This window comes from Sus scrofa, chromosome 7, assembly GCF_000003025.6.
Source record: "Sus scrofa isolate TJ Tabasco breed Duroc chromosome 7, Sscrofa11.1, whole genome shotgun sequence".
NCBI classification, from domain to species: Eukaryota; Metazoa; Chordata; class Mammalia; order Artiodactyla; family Suidae; genus Sus; species Sus scrofa.
The window spans coordinates 78369288-78390114 of NC_010449.5; positions in this window are offsets into that span (position 1 = coordinate 78369288).

Sequence of the window (20827 nt, forward strand, 5' to 3'; positions counted from 1 at the left end):
CAGCACTATGTTCAACATTCAGGTAATTTATAACAGTATTAGAAATGGATGATGCCAATCAGCCTGTGCATACACACGCACGCAGGCACACACACAGAAACTGTCCAGTTTTCCTAGGACAAATTCAGATAAGTTGACTTTTCTACCTATGGAAGGAAACATAGAAGACAACTAAAATAAGAACCTATACACCAAAAATCTGCAACGCTATAAATCAGATATAATGGGAAAATATAAAATCTTCTAAAACAATTAAAAATGGAAAAAAGAAAAAAAAGAAGCTAAGGAGTTCCCACTGTGGCCCAGCAGAAATGAATCTGACTAGTATCCATGAGGATGCAGGTTTGATCCCTGGCATTGCTCAGTGGGTTAAGGATCTGGCATTGCTGTGAGCTGTGGTGTAAGTCACAGACGAGGCTCAGATCCTGATTTGCAGTGGCTGTGGTGTAGGCCAACAGCTGCGGCTCTGATCTGACCCCTACCCTGGGAACTTCCATATGCAAGTGCAGCACTAGGTAAATTTTGCCTTCACCCTTGAGAGTTGGGATTTTGATGAGGATATGTTGATTCAGGAAAGAAATTCACACTTTCCTTGCACTTGAGTTGGAGAAGCAATTTCATACTGCATATATCTTTATTTTTTCCAAGCTGTTGTTGGTTCCCGAAATTTATTTTCGGTACCTTTGCCATTAGAGGTTATACTTAGGTTGGCTGTTTCATGTAAGGTTTTCTGTGTACCCGTATATAAGAGTATGTAGTTCAACATATATGTGTGTATTCAAGACTTTCATTTTCTTTATACCCATGCCCTTGGTTGTTTAATAAAGACATTCCTTACAAATTCCTGTGTCAATATTGTTAATGTTGTTTGTTATTTTTTATTTATTTATTTAGTCTTTTTAGGGCCGCACCTGCGGCACATGGAAGTTTCCATATGAGTAGAGAAAACCTCTTCTAACTGCTGTCCAATCCGCACTCTCTACCTCAAATACTCTGGCATGGAAGAGCAACCAAAAATTCAAATAGGAAGAGAATAGAGGAGTTCCTGCCGTGGCTCAGTGTTTAATGAACCAGACTAATATCCATGAGAACTCAGGTTCGATCCCTGGGCTTGCTCGGTGGGTAAGGATCCAGAGTTGCCGTGAACCTGGTGTAGGGCACAGATTCGGCTCAGATCCCACATTGCTGGGGCTGTGGTATAGGCCGGCGGCTACAGCTCTGATTCGACCCCTAGCCTGGGACCCTCCATATACCACAGGTGTGTTACCAAAAAGACAAAAAAAAAAAAAGATTAGTAGAAATACTTCTCAGGTTGGGAATAACAATTCAGGATGCATTTCTGACCTATTTATGAGTCTGAAGGATCTCAGAAATTCTTTATGCTTCATTAGCCTCAAAAGATCCTTCTTAATTTTGATACTATTACAGGCAGAAGTGAAGCTTTTTCATCAAGCTTTCAGCTCTCTAAGCCCCAAGCCATGACCCAAACTGAGATTCTAAGCGCTCTGCACCCATCATAACCACTTCATAATTTATAGCCATGGGATGCAAGACAGCTTTGTGGGATAGCCCAAATGCAGTCAATATTGACTGAATTTATAAATTGAATAATACTATTTCAAGCTAAATTTAAAAGCTTAAGGAAGAACTATGAGTTTTAATTTTTTATTTTAACCAATTTATTTCTCATTGTTAAAACCAAAATAAACTTCTTAATAGGTTCTGAAAAACTTCTTTGGATACACTCAAATGCTCACATCAACCCTTATACCTTCTGTTCCTCAATAGCCTGATGCCATCGGCATCCCCTGCGGCCAGTGCTCAGGGTTTAGTGCACAGGAAAATCCCGATGATGTTGGACCTGGAATCTGCCCTAGGCCTTCTATTTCTCCTGAGGGCCAAAAAAGTAAAATGATAACAACTCCCGACCTTACTGCGAGACCTTGAGAAACCCCTGGGGCACAGCTGGGGCATGATCAAAGGACAGAGTCAACAGTTTACAAAAAACATGCAGGAGATACAGAACATTCTGATATTGTATTCCATGCACACAATAATTTTATTTCATCTCGTTATTCAAGATACGTACAGGTCAACTGTTCTCCCTAAGTGGGAGGAGATTCTGGAAAAAAAGTCATGAAGCAACATATCCAGGCTTCAATATCCTGGAAGTATAAAATAAGGCTACATTTCCATTTAAAAAAAAATTTAAAGATTTCAGATGTCCATGTCCCCAGATAGGAATATAGTCTGTCCTTTCATGTCCTTGGATAACTTCTGATCCCCCTGTTGGTGCTCACTTCATGCATTCTCACAGCGCCTTCAGATCCTTCCCACACTCTCTTTGGAGGGATGGTGTCCACTGACTGCCCTGTCTTCACACCTACTTCCACCATTGCCCCAGCTTCAGGGGAAAGAGCTCTGCTTCCTCTTTTCTTTTAGGTCTGTCTTTCCCTTAATTATCCAGAGCAGAGCTATGGTCAGATAAAAACATTTTTTAAATTAAATTTTAAGAAAATAGAAAAAAAAAATTTTTTCCTTTTTTGCCCCTCCCCACACACACCAGGGCATACGGAGTTCCACCCAAGCCACAGCTGTGGCAACACTGGATCTTTAACCCACTGTGGCAGGCTAGGGATCGAACCTGCATCTCAGTGCTCCCCATCCTGTTGTGCTACAGCGGGAACTCCAAAAACAGAAAAATTTTAAAAATACAAACAATGATAAAATATGCAGATGTGAATACCCTTGTATAAACTCTCTGTTTGCCTTTGGGGATATTTCCAGAGGTCAGAGTCCTAGAAGTTAAACTTCATGGGTTACATGAGGCAATTGTCATCATCACAAAGATGTACATTTCCATTTTGTGGACTTTTCTTTAATTGTGTTATACTTAAATTGTAATATGTTTGATTATTTTTCTTGATCAAAGTGAATTTACAGTTCAAACTCAATGTATTGAGTTAGTGAATCCCCAGTTTGTACCTGTATGTTAATTTCTTTCCCTCCCAAATGTTAAGAGCAATATATTGTAACATCCAGTGTTGAAAATTAACTGTTTTACCAAGATATATCATTTTGATTTTTATCATTGGTATATGCATATTAATTAGTAAAGACTAAGAAAATTGTACTATTTAAAAATTCATCATAGTCTTCTAGAGAAAATTATGATTCATTTACTGATACATATCTTCTCAGATTTTATTCTCTCAAATTTACCAAGAAACCTTGAGACAGATGTGAAAGTCAAGCATCCTCTTTACAAATCCCAATCATGAAACTAGTGCATTGGCGCCATCTGGTGACATTCCTTATGCACGTCATAGATGCTGAGGTGGGGGTGGGGCATTGTTATTTTTGAAAAGTTAATACATATAGGAGAAAAAATTAGACATACCATAAATTCAGCACATACCATTTAATGTTATATAACATATATTTATATATATATAACACATTTAACAACATTGAATTATCTTCAATTTTAAAGGAAATTTATTTGCCCAAGGCTATAAAATTAGTTCTATTTGTTTGTGGAATTTATTCTTTTCTCATGCTGAACTGTCCCCATATTTCTCTGAAGATTTCACTTATAAAATATGAATTAAAAGAAAAGTCACAAGGCAGAAATTAGAGGATAAGGTCTTAATTAATAATTAGAGGCTAAGACACTGATGAAAGAAATCAAAGATGACACAAATAGATGGAAAGACATACGATGCTCTTGCATTGGAAGAGTCAATATTATCAAAATGACTACACTACCCAAGGCAAGCTACAGATTTAATGCAATCCGTATCAAATTAATAAGGACATTTTTCAAGCAAAATATTTTAAAGTTTGTTTGAAAACACAAAAGACCCAGAATAGCCAATGATATCCTGAAAAAGAAAAATGGAGCTGGAGGAATCAGGCTCCCTGACTTCAGACTATACTACAAAGCAACACTCATCAAAACTGTATGGTACTGGCACAAAGACAGACATATAGATCAGTGGAAGAGGATAGAAAGCCCAGAATTAAACCTACAGCCAACTCATCTATGACAAAGGAGGCAAGAATATGCAATGGAGAAAAGACAGCCTGTTCAATAAGTGGTACTGGGAAAACTGGACAGCCACATGTAAAAGAATGAAATAAAACATTCCCTAACACCATACACAAAAATAAAGCCAAAATGGATTAAAAACCTAGATATAAGGCTAGATACTATAAAACACTTAGAGGAAAACATAGGCCAAACACTCTCTGACATAAACAACAGCAACATCTTCTCAGATCCATCTCTTAGAGTACGGACAGTAAAAACAAAAATAAACAAATGGAACTTAATGAAACTTAAAAGTTTCTACACAGCAAAGGAAACCCTAAACAAAACGAAAAGACAATCCACAGAAAGGGAGAAAATCTTTGCAAACGAATCAACTGACAAGGGATTAATCCCCAAAATTTATAAACACCTCCTACCATTCAGTACCAAAACAAACAAACAAACAACTCCATCCAAAAATGGGCAGAAGGTCTAAACAGACAATTCTCCAACGATATACAGATGGCCAAAAAACACATGAAAAGATGTTCAACAACACTCATCTTTAGAGAAATGCAAATAAAAACCACTATGAGGTACCACCTTACACCAGCCAGAATGGCTATCATCAAAAAGTCTACAAACAATAAGTGCTGGAGAGAGTGTGGAGAAAAAAGAAACCTATTTCACTGTTGGTGGGATTGTAAATTGGTGCAACCACTATGAAAAACAGTATGGAGATTCCTCAGAAAACCAAAAATAGAACTACCATTTGATCCAGGAATCCCACTTCTGGGCATCTCTCCAGAGAAAACCATGACTCAAAAAGACACATGTACTCCAGTGTTCATTGCAGTACTATATGCAATAGCCAAGACATGGAAACAACCTAAATGTCCATTGACAGAGGAGTGGATCCAGAAGATGTGGTACATGTACACAATGGAATATTACTCAGCCATTAAAAGGAACGAAATACCAGAATTTTTAGCAACATGGATGGACCTAGAAATCATCACGCTAAGTGAAGTCAGTCAGACAATGAGATACCAACACCAAATGCTTTCACTGACATGTGGAATCTGAAAAAAGGACACAATGCACTTTGCAGAATGGATACTGACTCACAGACTTTGAAAAACTTATGGTTTCCAAAGGAGACAGTTTGGGGGGGTGGGAGGATGCGCTGGGGTTGTGGGATGGAAATCCTATAAAATTGGATTTGGATGATCATTGTACAACTATAAATGTAATAAATTCATTGAATAATAATAAAATAATAATAATTAGAGGCTAATACCTCCAATTAGTGTATTCTGAGTTACTTGAAAACTGTTGTTTCTATAAAACAAAACCAGGATGCTATGAAGAAGTAACAATAGAAGAGAATAAATATTTGGAATAAACATATTAATGTCAGGAGGAACAAAATAATCATTATTAAGGTCAAAAAATGAAGTCAATGATTCCACCCCTACCCTGGGAACCTCCGTATGCCATGAGTGCGGCAGAAGAAAAGACAAAAAGACAAAAAAAAAAAAGAATTGTGTTTAGGAGTTCCCAGCATGGCACAGTGGTTAATGAACCCGACTAGGAACCATGAGGTGGTGGGTTCAGTCCCTGCCCTTGCTCAGTGGGTTAACGATCCGGCATTGCCGTGAGCTGTGGTGTAGGTTGCAGACTCGGCTCGGATCCCATGTTGCTGTAGCTGTGTCGTAGGCTGGCAGCTACGTCTCTGATTCGACCCCTAGCCTGGGAACCTCCATATGCCGCAGAAGCGGCCCAAAGAAATAGCAAAAGACAAAAAAAAAAAAAAAAAAAAGAAGTCAAAGAAATTTCCAAGAAATTCATTCCAAGACATGAGAAAAAAGTAGAAGAGATGAGAAAATCCAAAAGATCCAATATTTGACTAATAGAGTTTCAGAAAGAGAGGAGAAAGAAAAAGGAAAATTGAAAACCGAATAAATTAAATTTCCCAGACCTCAAAATTTGTTTATAAATTAAACCCTACAACGGCCACCACCACCGCTCAACCTACACTTAAGCATATCAACGTGAAAATTGAGGACAGTCATAAAAAGATCCCAAAAGCTGTTAGGGAAATAGAATATGTAATTTACAAAGACCCGAGAGGGCATCAGGCTTCTCAACAAGAGCTTTGGATGAGAGAAAACTAGGAAGCCATGTGTTTTCACAGTTCTAAAGAGAAATTCTTGTCAGTCTATAATTACGTACCCAAGCAAACTATCAATCAAACCTGAGAATACAATAAATACATTTTCCAGTATGCAAGAGTTCACAAAATGTACATCCCAAGAACACTTTCTTATGAATTTCCTTGGCCATAGGCTCCAACAAAAAGAAAAAGAAGAGTAGACCAAGAAAAAGGAAGGTGTGGTGTCCAGACAACAATTATTACAGGATCGCAGCTGAACAATAGAACTACTGGGGCAGAGGCTCTAGGAGAAAAATCTCTGCGGAAAGGAAATACTTGATAGAACACTTAACTTGATCCAGAGAACAGATGAACATGAGGATGTACAGCTTGCAAAAAGTGTAACAAAATTAAAAAGACAACAATAAATGCCTGGGAGTTCTCGTCGTGGCTCAATGGTTAACGAATCCAACTAGAAACAATGAGGTTGCAGGTTCGATCCCTGGCCTTGCTCAGTGGGTTAAGCATCCGGCGCTGCTGTGAGCTGTGGTGTAGGTCCCAGACAAGGCTCAGATCCCGAGTTGCTATGGCTCTGGTGTAGGCCAGCATCTATAGCTCCCATTAGACCCCTAGCCTGAGAACCACTATATGCCATGGGAGTGGCCCTAGAAAAGGCAAAAAGACAAATGATAATAATAATAATAATAAATGCCTGGAGATACAAAGTGTTTTTAAAAATTATGGTGTTTCTGGATCTTAAAAAAAAAAATACTATTTGCATATTCAAATTAACAAATAATTTACATCGATTTCCAGTGTTAGAGTTAATGAACCTAAGTCTTAATTTTGATTACAGAATGAAATATTAATATTAACCACATGACAATGTAAAACTAAAGGACAGATGACTGAAGTTGTGAGATGGAATAAAGGAAAGATAAGGATGGTAATATCCTCATCTTGCAAATTAGGGTCTCAAACTATACAGCACTTAGCTGAAGCAGATATTAAGAGAGTTAGGATAGTATTAGGTTAGAAAGGTAAGCAACAGAGAGACTAAACTATAGCTACATTAGGAGGAAGAGGAGAGGGAGATGAGATGAAATAGAGCTAAACCTAATCTGGGAGGACATGAAGTCAATAGACACTTGATGAATGAAAAAGTAGAAGGAGCCTTGTATAGAGAGAGTGGGAGAAGAGTGAGAAATTGTGTCTCTGGCACCACTTGGACTTGGACTGGAGAGTTGGAAAGTGGTGAGGAGAGAGACTGTAGCTTTTAACTGTGGACATGTATTGTTTTGAGAAATAAAAAATGTGTTGACTGAGAGCATTTCTACTGAGGATGATAAAAAAAGAAATTTTAGAAATAGATGGTAGTAATCCTGGGCAACTGTCCAGAGAAAACCATGGCTTGAAAAGATACATGTACACCAATGTTCACTGCAACACAATATACAATAGCCAAGACATGGAAACAACCTAAATGCCCATCAACAGAGGAGAGGATACAGAAAATGGGGTACATATACACAATGGAATATTACTCAGCCATTAAAAGGAAAGAAATAATGCATTTGCAGCAACATGGATGGATCTAGAAATTATTACGTTAAGTGAAGTTACTCAGCCAGTGAGACACTGTCATATGCTATCACTTACAAGTGAAATCTAAAAAAAGGACACAGTGAACTTCTTTGCAGAAGAGACACTGACTCACAGACTGAAAAACTTATGACTTCCAAAGGAGACAGGATGGGGGGGGGGGGGAAATGGGCTGGGAGTTTGGGATGGAAATGCTATAAAATTGGTTTGTGATGATTGTTGTTCAATTATAAATGTAATAAAATTCATTGAGCTAAAATTTTAAAAAAAGAAATAAATGGTAGTGATGATTGCACAGCCTCGTGACTGTAATTAATGCCACTGAATTGTATATTTAAACATGATTAAAATGGCAAGTTTTAGGTTTACATATATTTTAAGTGTGGTCTGAGGTTAAGATTCATCTTTTCTGAGTCCAGCTCCTGTAACACCTCTGCTTAGGGCAATGATTAGCCCTAGAATTCCAGAAGATGGATTTAAGTAATAGCAATAGCAAAGACTACAGAACTGCAGAACCAGGGAATCACATAAGTCATATGAGGACATTTGATTATTTCTGGACGTGAAGCTGCCTGTTCAGCTTTTATTCTCATTATACAGGGCCTGCCAAGTGAGAAAGTTCCCATCTTACAATTGACTTACTTTTTTTTTTTTTTTCTTTTGTCAATGTAGTCTTGGGACTTTAATCTTCTTTCCATTTTAGGATTAACATTGAAAGAGTCACTTCAGGAGTTCCCGTTGTGGCGCAGTGGTTAACGAATCCAACTAGGAACCATGAGGTTGCGGGTTTGGTCCCTGCCCTTGCTCAGTGCGTTAACGATCTGGCGTTGCCATGAGCTGTGGGTGTAGGTTGCAGACCCGGCTCGGGTCCCGAGTTGCTGTGGCTCTGGCGTAGGCTGGCAGCTACAGCTCCGATTAGACCCCTAGCCTGGGAACCTCCATATGCCGCAGGAGCAGCCCAAGAAATAGCAAAAAGATCAAAAAAAAAAAAAAAAAAAAGTCACTTCAAAAGTAGTTGGGATGACTAAGCTGAGCAAAACAGATTACAAGAGAGGAGCCAGTGAGAAGACGCCTGGGTATGGCAATAGTTTGTCCAGGCTGGTATAGAAAATCTCAAGAATAGTAAGCACTGATTATGACATTACCCACAGAAGGGCATGTGGCCAGAATGAAGGTGGGTAAATAATGGGAGAGCCATGGCACTATGATGCAATGTTCCTCTACAAGAAATTTCTGAACCACATTTTCTCTGTATATCTTCCTGAACGAACCTGGATTCAACACCCATGGCTGATGATACTAGGCAGCCTTCATGAATCACCCATTCGAATTTGAGGTTTTGGGGGTTTTTTTGTTTGTTTGTTTTGTCTTTTCTAGGGCTGCACCCGCGGCATATGGAGGTTCCCAGGCTAGGGGTCCAATCAGAGCTGTAGCCGCCGGCCTACACCACAGCCACAGCAACTCGGGATCCAAGCCAAGTCTGCAACTTACACCACAGCTCACAGCAACACCGGATCCTTAACCCACTGAGCGAGGTCCAGGATTGAACCCGCAACCTCATGGTTCCTAGTCAGATTCATTAACCACTGAGCCACGATGGGAAACTCCCAAATTTAGAGTTTTAAATGTGCATTTACAGAGTTACAGAGCATATGTACCAAAAGAGGGTTCATGAGGCTTTGAGTCAGGAAGCAGAGAGAATCTCTGGGAAGAGGAGGCACTGAGTCGAGTCACTAAGAATTGGTTTAGGTATGGCCCCTTCTATAACTGCTATGCAAAGTTAAATAATAATGAGATGCTTTATTTTGCCTATCAAACTGTCAGAGATGAAAGTGAAAGATAATAGCAACTTATGCAAAGTACATAGTGACATGAGGACATTCTGGACACTGGTGGTGAGAGTCTAAGTACAACTTTATTGAAAGGGAATATGTGGGTAGCTACCTAAAGCTTTAAGATTTATGTTCTTTGACCAAATGACTCCCCTTGGAAGAATCTGCTTTAAGGAAAAGAATCTGTGCAAATTATTTATTGTTAGGAGTCACCTTAACTTCCAAAAGCAAAGAAATCTATACATGTATGTGTAACAGGGTCACCATGCTGTACAGGAGAAAATTGACAGAACACTGTAAACGAGCTATAATGAAAAAATAAAAATCACCATATAAAAAAACAAAAGTAGAAGTCAAATTTTTCCTCTATGTAGTTAAATAAATCATATTGCATAAACAAAATAGAATAATACATTGCTAGAAAAACTTCTAAAATATCCCAAAATACTAATACATAAATTTAATTTTCAAAAGATGTAATACCTCTTCCCTTCCGTTAGTTTATTTCCCCTTCCCTTCCCTTTTGTGTATTTCCATTCTTTTCCCTTCCTTCCCTTCCTAAACAACTTAGTCCTGAAGCTACTAGATGGGGCAAAGCCAGGTGGGCATCCATAAGGAGGGTCAGCCTAGCATGGGGAATAGAAAGCCAGAGAGAGAGGTGAAAAGGGCATCCATATGCTTAGGGGGAAAGGAGTGAGGCATGAGGGTTGCGGGGGAGCCAGCAAAAAGAGTTACAGCCTGAGCAGGCAGATGAGGTAGTTACTCAGAGGGTAAACTGGAGTGGGGTACGAAAACCCAAATAGGCAGCATCCATGTAGGGGGGCGGCCTGGTAGAGAGTGTCAGCGTCTGAGTGGCAAAGAGCATCTGTATGGAAAGAGGAACAGTGGCAGATTAGTTACATATGTGGAGATTGGGCAAATAAGTAAATACATAAAAGAAAATATGGTAAAAGGGGATTATAAATATAAAATGGAACTATAAATATGGGAAAAGAGAAAATTAATGAGAGCCTGTGGGGCTGCATTTGAGTTGAAAGTATTGTGATTTCATGGTTTTCAATGTAAATACGTGCATAAAATACGTGAAAGTGCTCGGAGTGTGTGTGCATGTAATTGCCTTTTTTTTTTCTCTCTCTCTTTTTTTCCTACATTCCTATGCTCTCCACTGAGGGAGTCTTGGAACCTTCTCACCACAACAATGAACACAAACCTGGCATCTAGATCTTGAACCCAAAATTCTGTTCTTAGAGTTCCCGTCGTGGTGCAGCAGAAACGAATCCTACTAGAAACCATGAGGTGATCCCTGGCCTCCCTCAGTGTTAAGGATCCAGCATTGCCGTGAGCTGTGGCTGTGGTATAGGCCGGTGGCTACAGCTCCAACTCAACCCCTAGCCTGGGAACCTCCATATGCCGGGGGGTGCAGACCTAAAACAAAAAACAAAAAACGCTACGAAACAAAAACTTCTTTTCTCCACTATCTTTGGAGAAATGACTGATTCCAAGGCAAGTAAAATATAGGTGAGCTTGAACCATCTTGCTGTTTCTCAAAATGAGGAAGTGCCAAAAGAATGACAGGAGCATGTCAAGAAGCACATAGAATCCAAATTAGAAGGGTTTCCCACTGACTGATTCTGGGTCAGAGTATATAATCCCATTTCAGTATTTATAACCCCCTTCTACCACATTTTTTCTGTAATATATTTCCTTTTCTTCCGGAGAAGAGTATACCTGTGAATTCTTGGCAGATAACACTCACAAGAGCTTGGAGATGGCTACACCTTTCTGGTAAAGAATATCTTTTATCATTGACTCTTCACCTTGGAATTACATTCTTCTAAACCCAGCCTCCTAATGCCATATTGCTGGTCCTTAGCCAGAGCAGCTTTCCAGGGCACTGCTGAGTACTGAATTTAATCATATCACTTTCTCTCTTTCTATTCTATCCCCTATGGGTCTCATGTGTGGATGTGCTAAAAAGGCAGATACAATGACTGATTTCAGGTTTTTTTCTAATGACTATACAACCAGTAACTAGCACCCTTCCAAACTCATACAAAAGCATTCACAGAGTAACTGCTGTTTTGCTTTTGTTGTTGTTGTTGTTGTTGTCATTATCATCACCTCATAAATGTGCTGAAAATTCCACTATTTCTTTGAAGTTAAAAATTTTATGCCCCATAGGTCCTGCTGTGGCATAACAAGATTGGCAGCATCTCTGAAGCACCAGGACACAGGTTCAATCCCCTTCGTTGCCACAGCTGCAGAGTAGGTCGCAACCGTGGCTCAGATCTGATCCCTGGCCCGGGAATTCCATATGCCGAGGGGTGGCCAAAAAAGAAGAAAAAAAAAAAATTATATCCCATGTATAAGGAGGCACAGTAAGTTTATAAGGGTGTAATCCCAAACACTAGCCTCGTGCTAATGCTGGAGCACTGATATTTTCAAACAGTGGGATATTCCAGTGCCGCCTGAAATCTTGTATAAGTAGGAAAAGACCCATGATGCCTCAATGACTTGTGCATTCATGTTCTGCTTAGCCATCTTCTCTTTTCCCTTATTTTTCGTTTAGATCCAACTTTTACCTGGCCTCTGAATCATAATTCTAATAAAGACCAGCCCAGCTCTTCCCAGAAGTGGCATCTCTGTGATTGGAACCATCTTCTGGAAACTAACTGATGCCTGGTCTGCAAATGTGAAGAGGAGAGGGCAGGCCTATGGGTAGGATCTGGGGTGCAGAGGCAAGAACATCTACAGATGACATAAGAGGTCCAAGTTCTGCAAAAACAGCAGCAATTCTGTCCTATGGAGTTTTTTTTCATCCACCAGGAATGAATCTCTGTAGGATGATGTTAATTTTGCCACCTTGGAAGGCGAAGGAGTGAGGAATGCAGATCAGTCTACTCTACCTGCAAGAATGAGCATCAGAGGGATCTGAGGAGGAGTGTTCATGTTAAGAGCCCAACAAGGACACAATAAGAGTGTGTGTCCTTGGATTTGACCATAACCAGAGCTGCCTCTAAGGTGTATGTGACCCTGGCCAAATTTTTTTTGGGGGGCAGGGAGGGGTGGATAATAAGACCCCTATCCAAAAAAATTTTTAAATGTATTATAGGGAGTTCCCATTGTGGCTCGGCAGAACGAGCCAGCTAGTATCACGGGGATGCAGGTTTGACTCCTGGCTCCTCACTCAGTGGGTTAAGGATCCAGCATTGCCATGAGCTGTAGTGTAGGTTACAGATACAGCTCAGCTCCCACGTTGCTGTGGCTGTGGTGTAGGCTGATGCTGCAGCTCTGATTCGACCCCTAGTCTGGGAACTTCCATGTGCTGCAGGTGTAGCCCTTAAAGCAAAATAAATAAATAAATTTATAAATAACATTTTATAAAATTTTATAAAATATTATAAAATTTATAGGCCCAAGTGAAGTGTAGTTACTTATTGGTGAAGATTTAGAATTTCGGGTGGTAGAAACATACGTATTTGCTTATTGTTCAATCAGTGCCTTGCAGACTTTTTGTAATGTCTGGGCACCATCTCTTCCTGCCAGATCTAAAAGCCATTTCTTCATGTTCTTTATGGATGGGTGTAGCATTCCTGGATTATTTCCTTATCTCCCACCACATGATAAAAGTAGCACAAGGCCATGGCTCTTCAAAACCCATCTGAATTGAAACGCTATAGATCTTATTTCTACAGTTTCCTAATGCCATTTATTTCATGCCAGCTGAATCGTGACTCATAGCACAAATCATCCACTGTGCTGCCTGCGAAGACCAGCTTTCAGTGACTCTCTCAGAAGTTACTTTGTTATTTTAACATTGTTGATAATGACTGCAAAAGCAAGCACTGTCTTAGTTCAGTTCAGATTGTTATAACAAAATACCCAAGACTGGGTATCTTACAAACAACAGAAATTTATTTCTCACGGTTTCTGGAAGCTGGAAGACCAAGATCAGGGTGTCAGCATGGTCAAGGAGAGTCTTCACAGGGCAGAAGTGGCTAGGGATCTCTCGGGAATCTCTTTTGTAGAGGCATTAATCCCATTCCTAAGGGCTCTATGACTGAGTTCCCTCCCAACGGCCCCACTTCCTCACACCATCACATTGGGCCTTACAATTCTAACATGTGATTTTAGAGGGAATACGTGGTTAGACCATAGCACTCACAGTACGCAGGGAAATGAGAATGATAATTTCTGGCTGTATGAAATTTGTCATTTAGAGTTTTATTGTGTAAATCTAAACAACACATCTTCCAAGCATATCTTCTCCTGAACTCTTTTTTTTTTTTTTGAGAACTGACTTGAGAATTTATATATTTTTCTCTTTTCTTTTACTGAAGCTTAACTGACTGACTTTTGTTTTTGTTTTTGTTTTTTTTTGTTTTTTTTTGCTTTTTAGGGCCACACTGTGGCATATGGAAGTTCCCAGGCTAGGGGATAGAATCAGAGCTGCAGCTTCTGGCCTGCACCACAACCGCAGCAACACCAGAACCTTAACCAACTGAGTGAGATACTAGTCAGGTTCATTTGTTACCGCTGAGCCACGACAGGAACTCCAACTCACAATACTATATTAGTTCCAAGTGTACAATTCTCTTGAACTCTTTAGGCCATAATCACCACATTCTTGGGAATGCCACCTCTTTCATAACTGATCACACCACACACACTCCTGCCTTCCACACTTTGCCACCATCCAGGAGGATAGGCAAGTGGTCCGTGGGCGGAGTGAAAGAGCAAGTCCATTCACACAAAGGGTGACCCCTTCATCTGCACAGATTAAGAGAGCAGGTCATCAGCTGTCAATCAGAGGCAAGGGAGGGAGGGCACTGATCTGAATTGTCCTATTGGCACTGCAGAACAATGGTCTCAAAAGTCCTTGCAGGAGACAGGAGCAGCCCGCCATAACTCCGCAAGGTATGCAGGCTGCACAGGGGTGCAGCAACCAGCCTGGATGGCAGCAGTGGGCAGCTCACAGGGTAAGAGTCATGTGCCATCTCCTCTGCCAACCTCTTGAGCCATAGATCAGAATAGCAGAGCAGCAGGATCATGACTGGGTGAAAGCCTCCCATATATGCACTCAAATCCAAGGATGAGTAGTGACCATTGGTGACCCAAAGTCCTAAATTCATTCTGTGTTCCAGGATGTGTTTGAGCCACCCAAAATCAATTGGTCAGCACCACTGCTGTGTGATCCCAAAAAAGAAATTACCACATCAGCTGGGGGGGAACCATCCACATATCAGGTCACCCTTTTGGGAATAGGACCTGGCTTTGAGGCCCTAGGATGACCCCATAGGTGCAAATCTCAGAAATCTGGGGAAATAGCTATTTGGCCCCACACTTGGGTAGGGGAGCATGGCCCCGTAGGGAGAAATAGGACTCAGGCCCACAGACGTCCCAGTCCTAGCTCAGAGTAATCAATTCTGAAGGGACTGCTAGCCCCCAGTCAGTCCCAGACACTAGAGGGGACTCCCAAACTAAAGGCACTCCAAAATGTAGAGGATCTCCTGAAGGGCTGGGCTCTAGTCAGGGGCTCTGCTTGCTCAGGCCGAAGGACACACTGGCTTCAAGTATATACATTTCGTGGCCACTCAGGGGATGGCATTTGAGTTCTACAAGACTCCACCTATTCACATACTAGCCAATGTGACCCAAACTGAAACCGAGCTAATGGATTGCACTTCGTGTCATAAGCATTGCTTGACAGAGATGCTGTTCAAAATGCTTATGTGCCTTCTATGGGCAGTGAGCCCACAACATCACCACCCAATGCAGCTGCCATTCATTGAGCCCTTTAATCTCAATATCATTCTCAAGAACAACCCTGTAAAGTAAAGCACTCTCATGATCTCATTTTACAAATAAGGAACCTGAAGTTCTGAGACCCAAGAGCTGTTATCACTGTCACAACCGCTTTTAAGTGGCAAAGCTTTCAATTTTATTCAACATCTATCTGATTCCAAGAACTGGTTCTTTCTCCCATTGTATACAACATGGATTTGTTGAAAATCTGAGTGTAGATTACTTTATAATGTTTAACTAGGTGTTCACCTTTAGGGTAGACCCTAGGATAACCATAGAGATGGGTCAGGTGAAGCACTTGTCTATAACAAGGAAAAGTCTGTAACAACTTTTCCCAACTAGAAACATTAGTTCTAGGAAATGTTATTAAAGGATTAAAGAGAGAGAGGAGGGATTTTATGGTTAGAGAAATTTAGAAATGCTAAATATGATCTTTACCTATTAGAGAATTCACAGGCCAGTTAATATTAAAAGGTTATCCGATCTACATAAAAGAAACCTACTTAGGAGTTCCCGTCGTGGCGCAGTGGTTAACGAATCCGACTAGGAACCATGAGGTTGCGGGTTAGGTCCCTGCCCTTGCTCAGTGGGTTACGATCCGCGTTGCCGTGAGCTGTGGTGTAGTTGCAGACGCGGCTCGGATCCTGCGTTGCTGTGGCTCTGGCGTAGGCTGGTGGCTACAGCTCGGATTCAACCCCTAGCCTGGGAACTTCATATGCCGCGGCAGCGGCCCAAGAAATAGCAACAACAACAACAACAAAAAAGACAAAAAGACAAAAAAAATAAAAAAAAAAAACAAAAGAAAACCTACTTAGCTCTGTTTAACCCAGTATTCTCAAACATTTCAACATCTCTGTTTACAGGCAGGAACCCTCCAATCAAATTACAGGTCAGTCATTTATGAGCTGGGTGATTTTTTTTTTTAAGGGCTGCACCAGCAGCATAGGTGCATTCCCAGGCTAGGGCTTGAATCAGAGGTGCAGCTACAGCCATAGCCACAGCAACTTGAAATCCTTGCTGAGTCTGTGACCTACACCACAGCTCACATTAACTCTGGATCCTTAACTCACTGAACAAGGTCAGGGATCGAACCTGCCTCCTCATAGATACTAATCAGGTTTGTTACCACAGAGCCACAACAGGAACTTCAAGCTGGGTGATCTTGGTTCAGGTAAACTTGGGCTCTCTGAGCCTGTTGCTTATCACCTGCAAAATAGAGCTAATATAATATCACCTCGTTACAGGGATTTACAGAAAACCAGACATGGACAGCATCTAGTATAGAGCACCCAGCATACAATGGCAATTTCCTTCCTGCTTGTCTTAAAAAGAGAAGAATTCATATTGACCTCTCTGAAACATGAATTAAGCTACTCAGCTGTTTTTATTTGCCTGTGCAGTATTTGACAGGAGTCAGAAAATTGGCTTCTCTTTAAATGATTCTGTTTCATACAACTTTATAACTTCTGAAGAGGCACTGGATAATCAACAAGTAGCTAATCATGGAAATCCTGTGAATTTAGATTGTTATGATCATTATACAACTACAGATGTGATAAATTAATTTGAGTAATAAAAAAAACAGAGCTACACAGGATTAAATTTTCTGTAGCTCACTGGAATTAAAGTTAATATATATAAAAAAAGCAGGTAATCATGGATCAATAAATGTGTTGAAGAATACAGGAGAAATGTATAATAGAGTTACTTTCCCAAAAATGCTTATCGTGGAATTATCTCCTGGCTCACTGGGTTAAGGAACCCGGTGTTGTCACTGCTGTGGCTCTGGTTACAGCTGTGTCACAGGTTCAATCCCTGGCCAGGGAACTTCTACATGATGTAGGTGTGGCCAAAAAAAATGCTTGTGGTCTCACTAAAATCATATCGTATACTGAAATTAATCAAGGGATAACTAAATAGTATATATAGGTCACTATCCCTTACCTGAAATTTTGGGGGCCAATCCATTTGGAAACAGAATTTTTAGGATTTTAAAAAGCACATTGTGTGAGTGTGTGTGATGCATTACTTATGCATCCCTAGAAAGCTTATCTGAGGCCAGTGTTCAAATCAAACATATTGATATTTCCTCAGTGAAATGTGTTATGGCCGTAGAGCATAAATAAAGATAAATAGCTTTGAGGAGTTCCATTGTGGCTCAGCAGGTTATGAACCCAACTAGTATCCAAGAGGATGCAGGTTTAATCCCTGGCCTTGCTCAGTGGGTTAAGGATCCGGTGTTGCTCTGACTATTGTGTAGGCTGGCCACTGTATCTCCAATTCAACTCCTAGCCTGGAAACTTCCATATGCTGCAGGTGCAGCCCCCCCCCCAAAAAAAAAGGCAAAAATAGAAAAATAACCCTGAATTTCCCATCATGGCTCATTGGTAACAAACCCAACTAGGATCCATGAGGATGCAGGTTCAATCTTTGGCCTCACTCAGTGGATTCGGGATCCGGTATTGCATGAGCTGTGGTATAGGTTGCAGATGCGGCTCAGATCTTGTGTTGCTATGGCTGTGGCGTAGGCCGGCAGCTACAGTTCTGATTCGACTCCTACCCTGGGAACTTTTCATGTGCCACAGGGTGCAGCCCTAAAAAAGCAAAAAAAAAAAAAAAAAATTTGCCTTGCATCATCAATTTAGTCAGATTTTGCATCTCATTGAATTCTGGAGCCACTCTGAAAGAAAACCTTTCAGTTTTCAGAAATTTGGGGGGTTAGGGAACACTGGATAAAGGACTGAGGACTTGTGATAAGGACTAAACATATACACTGGAATGCATAGAGGGAGCTACATTGGAGCTAAAAGAGTTGGTGAAAGTTTTTTTTTGTTTTTTTTTTTTGTCTTTTTGCCATTTCTAGGGCCGCTCCCGCGGCATATGGAAGTTCCTAGGCTAGGGGTCTAATCGGAGCTGTAGCCACTGGCCTACACCAGAGCCACAGCAATGTGGGATCCGAGCCGCGTCTGCAACCTACACCACAACTCACAGCAACACGGATCCTTAACCCACTGACCAAGGCCAGGGATCGAACCCGCAACCTCATGGTTCCTAGTCGGACTCGTTTAACCACTGCGCCACGATGGGAACTCCAAGAGTTGGTGAAAGTTTTGTCATCGGGCATCATTTGGGATCTAATGCGTCCACTATTCCCTGAGGTGACTGAGGTTTCCACAGCATCTAGTCAACTCATTATACCTACCAAGTTGTGTTTTCCTGCTTGAACCACAAGGAGCCTTCAGAGTGCTTTTGTGAGTTGCTTTCTTGAGGTAGTCTCCACAGTCAGATAAAAGCCTGACCACTGAGATTTGTCCAAAGTGGAGACTGAAAGAGGGTGATGACAGTACTTGTTGGAATGTGGGAACCCTTAAGGGGAGAAGCTGGTGGGAACCTATAAGATGATGTAATCTCATCTGTGAATGAAGCACATGGGCTTCCATTCCTTGCTAATGCCAGTCTCCTAATAGTTCACCACCCACAATGGATCCTTTGTCTTTTGGGCAGAAGTCAGACTTGGAAACTTTCCCATGCCATTCCCAATCTTTCAATGCCTTTGTTTACCTTCTAGACAAATTCCTAACTGATTTTCTCTGACACTTATTCTTTTTTCCTCTCTCACACTCACTTCTCATTTTCTCCCTTAGATCACCATTTGATTGTTTCTCCTGAAAAAGGATTCCTCATCAGGAAAGCAAGTATCTGCCTTGTCAGGGCCCTGTCTCCTGCCACTCCTCCACCCATCTCTGAAATGCCAAGGCAGCCCACAGATGCAGGCAAACTTTCCTGCCCAACAGCTCTGTTCCTGAGAGATCATTTCCAGGAGAGGTAAGTCCGAGGCATAAAGGAAAATGCTGAAACAGGAGAGTCTGAGAGGCAGAGGGAAGCATTTAAGTGGTTGCCTGCCTGCAAGAACAGGAAAGCTAAGGGAAACTGGGAACTAAATGTAGAAGAACAGGAAAGGAAAAGGCAGGTCTGGGCAGCCAATCTTTCCTTCCCTCCAGTTTCCCATTTATGTAGGTCCTTGACTCTTTTTTTTTTTTTAGGGTCAGGTCTGCAGCATATGGAGGTTCCCAGGCTGGGATTTAATCAGAGCTGTAGCCGCCATGTCTGCAACCTACACCACAGCTCACGGCATGCCAGATCTTAACCCACTGAGAGAGGCCAGGAATTGAACCCACAACCTCATGGTTCCTAGTCGGATTCGTTAACCACTGAGCCATGACGAGAATGCTGGTCGTTGACTCTTGAGTGTGTTACTGTCTAGGAGGCTGAAGCTGAGAAACACCCGTGGCGGGGAGGAAATCTCAAAATCAAGTCACATAGTGATTCCTCATTGCCATTTTCTAGGATTCCTCCCTGTACCATGCATGTCTAACTACATTATTTCTTTCTTTTCCTTTCTTTTTTTTTTTTTTTTTCTTTTGTCTTTTTGCTATGTCTTGGGCCACTCCTGCAGCATATGGAGGTTCCCAGCCTAGGAGTCTAATCAGAGCTGTAGCTGCCAACCTATGCCAGAGCCCACAGCAACTCGGGACCCAAGCTGTGTCTGCAACCTACATCACAGCTCACAGCAACGCTGGATCCTTAACCCACTGAGCAAGGGCAGGGACCGAACCTGCAACCTCATGGTTCCTAGTCGGATTCGTTAAACACTGCACCACGACGGGAACTCCTTTCCTTTCTTTTTAAAAGTTTTGTTGACGTACAGTTTGATTTACAATGTTATGATAATTTCTACTGTACAACAAAGTGACTCAGCTGTTCATGTACACATATCCCATTCTTTTTCAGATTCTTTTCCCATATAGGTTATCACATAATATTGGTAGAGTTTCCTGTGCTATTTCTTGATAGATTTGAATTCAGAGGAAATAGGCTGAGGGCAACCTTTTACATTCTCTATTTATTCGACCCTACAATTTTTCTCCTCTTTGAGTAGATCCAATCCCTTTTCTGCTGAATTATTCTTTCACCAACTTTCTTATTCTTCAAAGGAAAAAAGGAAAGAGGTGCTGAGTGAGAAATAAAATTCCCTCTGTGGGGGAGTTCCTGCCGTGGCACAGTGGAAATAAATCTGACTAGGAACCATGAGGTTTCGGGTTCAATCCCTGGCCTCGTTCAGCAGTTAAGGATCAGGCGTTGCAAGGACCTGTGGCATAGGTAGCAAATGCAGCTCGGGTCCTGTGTTGCTGTGGCGTAGGCCGGCTGCTGTAGCTCCTATTCGACCCTAGCCTGGGAACCTCCATATGCTGTGGGTGTGGCCCTAAAAATTTTTTAAAAACAAATAATTTTAAAAAGTGGGGCAAAGGAGTTCCCGTCGTGGCGCAGTGGTTAACGAATCCAACTAGGAACCGTGAGGTTGCGGGTTCAGTCCCTGCCATTGCTCCAGTGGGTTAACAA